The sequence below is a fragment of the Amphimedon queenslandica genome, unplaced genomic scaffold (genome assembly GCF_000090795.2).
Source record: "Amphimedon queenslandica unplaced genomic scaffold, v1.1 AMPQUscaffold_13477, whole genome shotgun sequence".
Lineage (NCBI taxonomy): Eukaryota > Metazoa > Porifera > Demospongiae > Haplosclerida > Niphatidae > Amphimedon > Amphimedon queenslandica.
The window spans coordinates 118233-127213 of record NW_003546287.1 but is presented as its reverse complement, the minus strand read 5'-3'; the positions used below and the strand labels follow the sequence as shown (position 1 = coordinate 127213).

The following is an 8981-nucleotide window of genomic DNA, read 5'->3' as shown; positions in this document are numbered from 1 at the left end:
AGGAAGCCTCTAGAGAGCGTTATCAAAGAAATCCAAACCTCCAAAAAAGAAAATCAAAGGAACGATATGAGCAAAATCCAGACCCACAAACACAAAAATCTTTAAAACGGTGTTATGAAAATAGAGATGCAATAATAAGTGCAAAGAAGGATAAATTTGTGAGATTTCAACTTTCTGATAACAAAATGGATAAATTAAAGATAGCACTAAATAAAGAAAATAAGATGCGTCTAAATAAAGATTATTACGAACGTAATTATGGTCAAATATTGTATAGATTACATTCTAATTACTCACTACCTGCACCAAATAGTGAAGCAAAGGAATATTATATTACTAAAATTAAAGAAGCATTATATTACAGCCCCGATATAGTTGATGTTTATTGCCATCAAGTATGAAAGGTGTAGATTTTGAGAACACAGTAAATGTATTGCTGCATCAAGTATATTGTTAGAATCAGTTTTGAAAAACAGATCCCACAAAGTAGGCGTATTGATACGTGCAGCAAATAGCATTAGGAAATTGAAGTTGAATAGCTTTAGTAATTTTGGTGAGCAATGCCACACAAAGAGTAGTGGGCCTTATTTTTATGAATCAGCATATTTGTATCCTAATGATGATTCTGATAGCCAATTACATAGTCCAATTGCAATCCCTGTTGATACAAATGGCATCTGTTATGTAGCAGGGATGGTTGAAGTATCATGTATTGATAGAATAGAAGAATGTAATGATGATAGTGACTCTGAAGATGACAAATTTGATAATAATAGAACATATACTAATAAGAGAAAGCCTGCCCTCAAATGGCACTGTACAGACAGGTGCAAGTCTTTATTAGAAAGTGATGTTGGTTCTATTATTGAAGTTAGACGTTATTTTGATAAATCCATTAAAGAATTGAGGAAGCATTTAGATGCATGTGATAATTGTCTTAACACTCGTTATATGACAAGATCCCTGCATGCTGAAGAAATAGATGAAGCGCATGAAAATGATTTCTGTGATAATCCAAATGTAACAGTAATTGTTAAAAAAGATGAAAATAGCGTTGAAAAATATTTTAAATATTCAGAAATTGTTTGTGAAAGGATAGGCCATCCTATTGTGTGTAGTAGTGATGATACTGAATGTAAAAGCATGCTGTGTACTTTACGCAATGCATCTGTTCATTTTCCTTTGCTGAGACGCCTTTTGAAACACTTTTATGTTGCTAGAAATGCCCATTTAACAATAGATATTATTGATTCTTCCCTTGCTGATGGTGATATAGCACAATTGATAGATTTAAAAATTAATGAAGCCGATGAGATTGAATTTGATAATGTGTATTACACTATAAATGATGGTGAAGAAGACCCATTTAGAATACCAAACTTAGATATTGTATTTTATTTTCAGTATTCAAATGCTATTGATGAATTTAAGAAAGCTTTGTCTGATCTGGCTGTTAATGCATGTTGTTGCTGTGAGAGGCTTTAAAAAAAAAAGTCTGTCACTGAAGCTAAAAATTTAGATAGCGATGTTTGGAATATCCTATTAGATTACATTAGAGAGAATGATCCTACAGCATTAAGTAAAGTTACGTATATTTGTAATCACTGTAAACCTATTATTAGGAAAATGAAGTTCCAGCACATTGTGTGCTTAATGGGTTAAAGTGTGAGCCACTACCAAAAGAATTGGAAAATATGGATCCTTTGAGTTGCCAGTTAATACAGAGAACCAAATGTTTTCAGACAATTGTTAGGCTAGGCACACACACTTTAAAAGTGCCTACATATAATTCTTTGAAGGCTCTTAAAGGTGCAATGTTTTATTTACCCCTTCCATTAGAAAAAACAATGGAAACTTTAAATGAGACTGGTATAGATTCTAATCATTTGCCTAATCCAGAACTTTATATTATTATTAATGAACAACCTACTAAATCAAATAATGTCTGGCATGGCCTAGTTGATGTGAATAAAATAAAAGCAGCACTAAAAAAATTAAAAGAAATAAATTGGCGTTATAGAAGTGTAGACGATGATTCAATTGACGAATCGTCTAAAAATGTTATACAAGTAGTTAGCAATACTACTTGTAAAATGCTTGAAAAAGCAAACAATCAAGATTTAGAAGTCCTTTTGGCATATACGATTAGAAATCTTGATAGTAAAATTGCAACAGGTATTGATATCAGTCAATATAAATTAATGAATGTAAAAGAAGCGCCTATAGACAATAGGCAAGAGCATCTTGATTTGTTATGCTTCCCTACTTTATTTCCAACTGGACAATATGGAGAGCATCATTCCAGACAAAGCTATCCAGCACAGACTTTATCATTTAGTGAATACATAAAATCAAGAATTTTAAACAAAGATTCTCGATTTCGTTGAAATCATTCATATTGTTTGCACTATTACGGATTAAAAATGAACTAGGCCTTAAAAACTGGCATATATAATTTATTAAAAACATCAAGGAGCAACATTGGTCAAACTGTGGCTGAAATATTAGAAAAAATAAATGTGTTAGACGAAGAATTTGAGGGCAATTTAAGTACTATGTTGGCTCCAATACGGGGCACCAATCAATATTGGTTCCGTGTGAAAGGTGAAGTCAAAGCAATGATTGCTGAGTATGGCTCACCAACACTTTTCCTAACATTAAGTTGTGCTGAATATAATTTAGCTGATATAGCGCAATATATAAGAAAAGTAAATAATGCTCCACAATCATATAGTATTTCTAGATTATGTACTGAGGACCCTGTTTCAGTATCGCGACAATTTTCATACAAATTTAAGGATTTCTTTAACATAGTCATTCTCCAGAGAAGTGTTCTAGGCAAAGTAGAACAATATTATGTTAAAAAAGAATATCAAATGCGTGGAGCGCCTCATTATCATATCCTCCTATGGATTGAAAATGCTCCTGTTGTCGGTATTACTCGTCCTGAAGAAGTCTGTTCTTTCATACAAGACAGGATTACCTGTCATATACCAGATAGTAATACGTCGCCTGATTTAAATTTTTTGGTAACAACATCACAAGTGCAGCAAATACTGAAAGCGAAATATAAAAGTCGGCACGACCTATGTATCTAGATGCCGATTTGATTTTCCTAGACCAGTACGAGATAGTATTTGCATCAATGATGTAGAAAACAGCTTGAAATCATGTAATAAAATATATTATCTCAAACAAAATGAAAAAGAAGTTCTAGTCAACGACTATAATCCTTTACTGCTGAAATTGTGGCGTGCAAATATGGACTTGCAATACATAGCAGAGAGGAGTCTTTCCTTAACAGAGTATGTAACTGGATATGTCACTGAAGCAGAAAAGAGTCATGCACAGGACTTATGGGATGAAGTCAGCAGCTGTGACAACATATATAGCAGGCTTTGGAAAATCGGCCAAAAATTACTTCGAGCTAAAGAAGTAGGACTATATGAAGCTATCGATCTTCTTCTTGGTGAAAATTTATACATGAAATCAGTAACTGTACAGTACGTTAATGTGTACTTGCCTCATAAAAGGAGCAGAAAAATAAAAAACTATTCATATTTAACTAAAATGGATCGATCTTCAAAAGACATTTTTAATCCTAGTAAAATTGAAAACTTTTATCCAACAAGACCAAATAACATGGAAGATGTATCTCTTTATGAATTCGTTGCTAATTACAAATTTAATAAATAGGAGAAAATGGAGAAAGAGAATACAAACGTCGATCAAAGCCAGTCCTTCAAAACCATAGGAAATTTAATGCTATGCAAGAAGTGGAAAGAGACGATTTTTATTACTCGCTAATATTTTTATTTGTGCCTTTTAGAGATGAGAGCACACTCATAATGGAAGGAGAAACAATGGAAGAAGCTTTTAGGCGTCACAGAGAAGCATCTATACGTGGCATTGGAAATCATTTTAACAAACTACAGAAATTATTTGAAGCTGAGCGTAATTGGAAGAAAATAGTTAATGTAGGAAATAAAGCCGGTTTTACTGAAGAACTTCCTGATAACAAGGAAGATGATGAGCCTCAATTACTGGGTGAAATAATGGAAGCAGTAGCTGATATAGCTGACATGCATATAAATGTACCTAATTTAACATTAGAGCAAAGAGAGGCAATGCTTAATGTAGATCAAAAAAGAATTTTTGATAAAATTAAGAGTCATCTTATAAGTCAAAAAGAACGTGAAGACTTATTAGAGAATGAGTCTTCAAGACTACTTAGATTAGATAATATCAAACCGCTAAGGATGTTTATTAGTGGTGTGGGTGGAAGTGGTAAATCGTTTTTGATAGAGGCAATAAAATGCCTAGTGGATGACATATGGCATCGAAAAAGTGGTGAAATTTTGTGCTATAGTAGCACCAACAGGTATAGCCGCATTTAATGTAGATGGACTAACAATACATAGATTATTTCAGCTACCAATAGAGCATGAGGGAAAGACAGCTGGATATTGGGCTTTGAGTGAAGAAGCTCAGAAAAAAATAAAAATGATACTTAAAAATTTAAAAATTATAATAGTGGACGAGGTATCTATGGTATCCAATCTAAATCTAGCATACTTACACATGCGCTTAGAAGATATATTTGGTATTGATGAATGGTTTGGATCCAAAAATATTTTATTTGTAGGTGACCTCTTACAATTGCCACCAGTTAATGGTAGGCCAGTATTTAATAAAATTAGCAACAAACTAGTAAAAACTAGACTTGGAGCAGCAAATGCAGTTAACATATGGAAAAAAACAGTAGAATATGATGAAGTAACAATCAATGAGCGACAAAAAGGAGACGAAACTTTCTTTAAGATGCTTGATTCTGTTAGGCATGGCTGTCTGACTGATGAAACTATTGATACGCTTAAGAGTCACGTATTTAAGGTTTCAATACAAGAAAATTATAAGGTGAAGGAACAAATCCTCCAATTTGCCTATTTTCTAAGGTAGACGCCTGCCAAAAAATCAATGAATTAATGTTAGAAAGTGTAGAAACTGAGAAAATAGAATTAGCATGTGTTGATGTTGTTGATGAAAGTGGCAGCACAGCAAAATTTGACAAAAACATGAAAAAAAATTAGAGAAACTAAAAGATCAACCAAGCAAAACAGCTGGTTTAGAAACTGTATTGTCTTTAGCAGTAGGCTGTAGAGTAATGCTAAGACGTAATATTGATGTCACTGTAGGATTAGTTAATGGTGCCATTGGTACAGTAATGGGTATTTATGCTACACGTATATTAATCAAATTTGATCATATTGATGTACCTTGTGACATAGAAAGGGTTACATCTAGATTTATGCTATCTAAGAATTTGTATATACAAAGGAAACAGTTTCCCCTTTTACTTTCTTATGCTATTACTATTCATAAATGTCAGGGCCTCTCACTACATACAGCCATTATTGATTTATCTACTGATGTTTTTGGGGATGGTATGGCATAAGTTGCATTGTCTCGTGTACGTACATTAAGTGGATTACATTTATTATCATTTAATCCTCTCTCTGATAAAGTTAGTAATCCGTGCATTAATGAAATTAACCGCCTCAGAAGTAAATTTCGGAATGACTTACCTCAAATCAAGAAAAGTAAAGGAAAGAAGAGAAAGATTCAAGTGACTGGTATAATTGATGATGGTGAACATTGTAGTAAGAATGCCAAGGTGTCTGTAAGTCATGTACAAAGTACTAGTAACAGTACCATTAGCAGCAATAAACGTAAGAGTACTGATTTACAAAAGTCTAATTGCCCCAAAAAGAGTACAATTTGTGACAATAATGCTTTAAATAAGTCTTGCCCCCAAAAAAGAAAAGTTGATGTAGACAGTAGCACTGACAATAGTGCTTTGGTATTGCCTTGCTTAAAATAAGATGATAAATTAATTGTTTCAATTAGACCTAAAAACCAAATTTAATGTCAAAGATGATGATAGTTGTAGTAGTCTCATTGTATCTATAAAACTCTGAAACATTAAATGTAAACCAAAAGATGATAAAACCAAGTATGCTGTAAAAAATGACCATTGTAGTAATAGTCTGATTGTATCTATAAAACTCTCAAGCATTAAAATAAAGACAAGTAATCCAAAAAAGATGATGATGTCATCTTTACTTATGAAGAACCTCCCAACCCAGATATTGTGAGGAGACAATGGGATTATGTTTATTACCCTGGTAATAAAGAATATCAAAGTAGGTGGTGTGAGATTTTAAATCTCAAATTTGTCACAGCTGCTAGAATCTTACCTGGTAGTCCAACAACACCATTGTCAGATGAAAGAGTTCCTAATAGTACTCTTGATGTCCTTGGTGATGGGAACTGTTTATATTTTGCCCTTTCATATCTCATCACTGGGTCAATTTCTCAGCATTACGAATTACGTAAAGTAATTGTTAGTAATATGCCAAACTTTGAAGAAGAATTGTTTAATAGTACATTAAGTGCAACCAGATATTCAAGCATATATGATTACATAAATAAGTCAAAAATGTATATAAATTATGTGTGGGCCCCTGACACAGAGATTATTACACTAACAGCATTATTAGGTATAACCATATCTTCATATTCACTCACTCCTACTTTTGTTGGCAGGGCTAGATATGGAACCCAGGAGTTGTATGGCATTCCTTGTGATACTACTACACCTGCTTTGTATTTGAAGCATGTTGGTACTAATTATTTCCAAGCAGTTAAGTCTATTAATATTTCTTAAAGCATCGATTGTTGATGAAAAGCGGGTATGGTGAATGGGAGGTCCATCATCTTTAAAACATTGGTTGTTTAATGTGTCTTTTATTTCACTGCATGTGCAATGTGAGTGTGTGTGAAAACCAGTGGTGCATATCCACCCATTATTGCTCAGTATATAGTGATCAAACTGCATTCAGGATGTGAGATTAATCAATGTATAACAGTGAATATTGAGTACTTGTTGCTATAATGGACAGGGAGAGGGTGTGAAAGAGGTTTACTGTTCATTAGAGTTTAGCATTGATTCAATTTTGTGTGACTATCATTTATGTAGGACAGAGGGTTAGGAAGGGAGGAAGCTGTCATTATCTATTCCTGATCTTGTTTGTGGCTTGTACTACATGTTTATAACAAATATCAGGTGCTTATGGATCAAGGGCACTGCTGACAAATTTTGAAGGACAAGAAAAATTTAGAGTAACAATAAAAGTTCTCATTATACATTTAGTATCATTCAAACAGTGATTTGGTACATATATTAATGATCATCATATATGTCAATGCTGCCATCAATGCTGTGCGCATTATTAAGTTAATGCCTGCCGGCTGATGTTGCGCATTTGAATGATGCTGCCATCAATGCTGTGCGCATATTAAATGCTTGCCAGCTGATGTTGCACATCTTTTGTTGATGATTGTTGTAAATATGTGCATGTTCACATTAACAAAAAAATATTGTTGTAAGTACATATGTACTATAATGGAGTTACAAGGAATGCAAAAGGTCCATGTTATTGGTAATAAAGTTTGTTCACCATTACTGTTTGTAGTATTGTTATTATTAGCCCACGTGTTTACATTGCTTGCATTTGATGTGTTTATGTTACTATGCTTTACAGGTAATGACAGCTAAAAAGGATTTGATGATTCAGCAATATTTTCATTGCTTGATATTGCAATGTGCAATAACAATTAAAGGCTGTTCTGGATTTCGATTGTTGTAACTAAATTAATTTCATTATTAAATGGAACTTAATGTTTCATTGTAGGTCCTTGATGAGTACTTTTATCACACTGCAGGAGGTGCCTGCATTGGTTTTACATTACTGTAGTATAAGGAATGGAATATGTAGTAAGATTAAATATTGTGAGATTCCAAAGTATCTTACGTATTTTGTTATAGGGTATGATTCAAGGTTACATCTATATTCGTTTGATGGGTATGTCATTATAAGCATGGCCACAGTAAGTACTCTCACTATAAGTTATTGTTTGCCAGCGTATCTTTCGTTGATGATTGTTTGTTTATTATAATAATATTATGTGCATGCATGTTCTCATTAACAAACAACAATTGTTTGCACATTGGAAAGTATTCATGTGTTCTATATTTATATGAATTTGCTCAATGCAAGTCTCATAAAAAACCTTAATTCAGTATAGAATTAGTCAGCAAATTTAAAGATGTTTGTCTTTATTTTTTTGTAGATTATGAATGACAACACTGTGCATGTTCATGTACGTAATCAATATGTCCACGTTAATGGCTACTTAGGTATTATTTATTTCTTAAATCATGCAATATGATATTAATGTGTATTTTTCTTCTAGGAATATTAACAGAAACTAAAGCATTGGAGCATTTTTGTTTTGTCAAACACTGTGCATTGCTAATGTATTTTAATCTTCGCTTAACGCTGGTGCATTTTTTGACATTTTGATTGTTTTATTATTATGTCTACATCTATTATTATAATAAAGTTATGATACATGTAGTTAATAAAAGTTATAATTTTTTGTTCCAACTAGGGGTCTTGCCCTCCTTCCCCTACCCCTGCCCCTGCCAGGTCTTCTTGGCAGATTGAGATACTATTATGGAATATAATTTCGTACATCATAGTAAAGCCTTACAATTTGTCTATTGACAGCCCTCAATTGGGCAATAATGAGCTGCCTTTGCTGGTGCAGCAAAGGCAGTGCTGGGGCAGGAGGGACTGCTGGAGCCCCTGCAGGAGGGACTACAGGAGCACCTTCAGGAGGGACTGCTGGAGCTCCTCCAGGAGGGACAGCGGGTGCACCTCCAAGAGGGACTCCCAGAGCCGCTCCAAGAGGGACTACAGGTGCACCTCCAAGAGGGAGTGGTGGAGCCCCTTCCAGGAGGGATTGCCGGAGCCCCTCCAGGAGGGATTGCCGGAGCTCCTCCAGGAGGGATTGCTGGAGCCCCTCCAGGAGGGATTGCCGGAGCTCCTCCAGGATGGATTGCTGGAGCCCCTCCA

The 8981-nt window shown here is 34.1% G+C and overlaps 1 long non-coding RNA gene across 1 annotated transcript; it reads left to right on the top strand.

Annotated features, from left to right (window-relative positions):
• Nucleotides 1–7789: 7789 nt before the first annotated feature.
• On the top strand, nt 7790–8258 carry LOC109580785 (uncharacterized). The gene is made up of 3 exons (XR_002184348.1): nt 7790–7837; nt 7889–7950; nt 8194–8258. It is a non-coding gene; the product is annotated as an uncharacterized LOC109580785 (long non-coding RNA).
• Nucleotides 8259–8981: the final 723 nt, after the last annotated feature.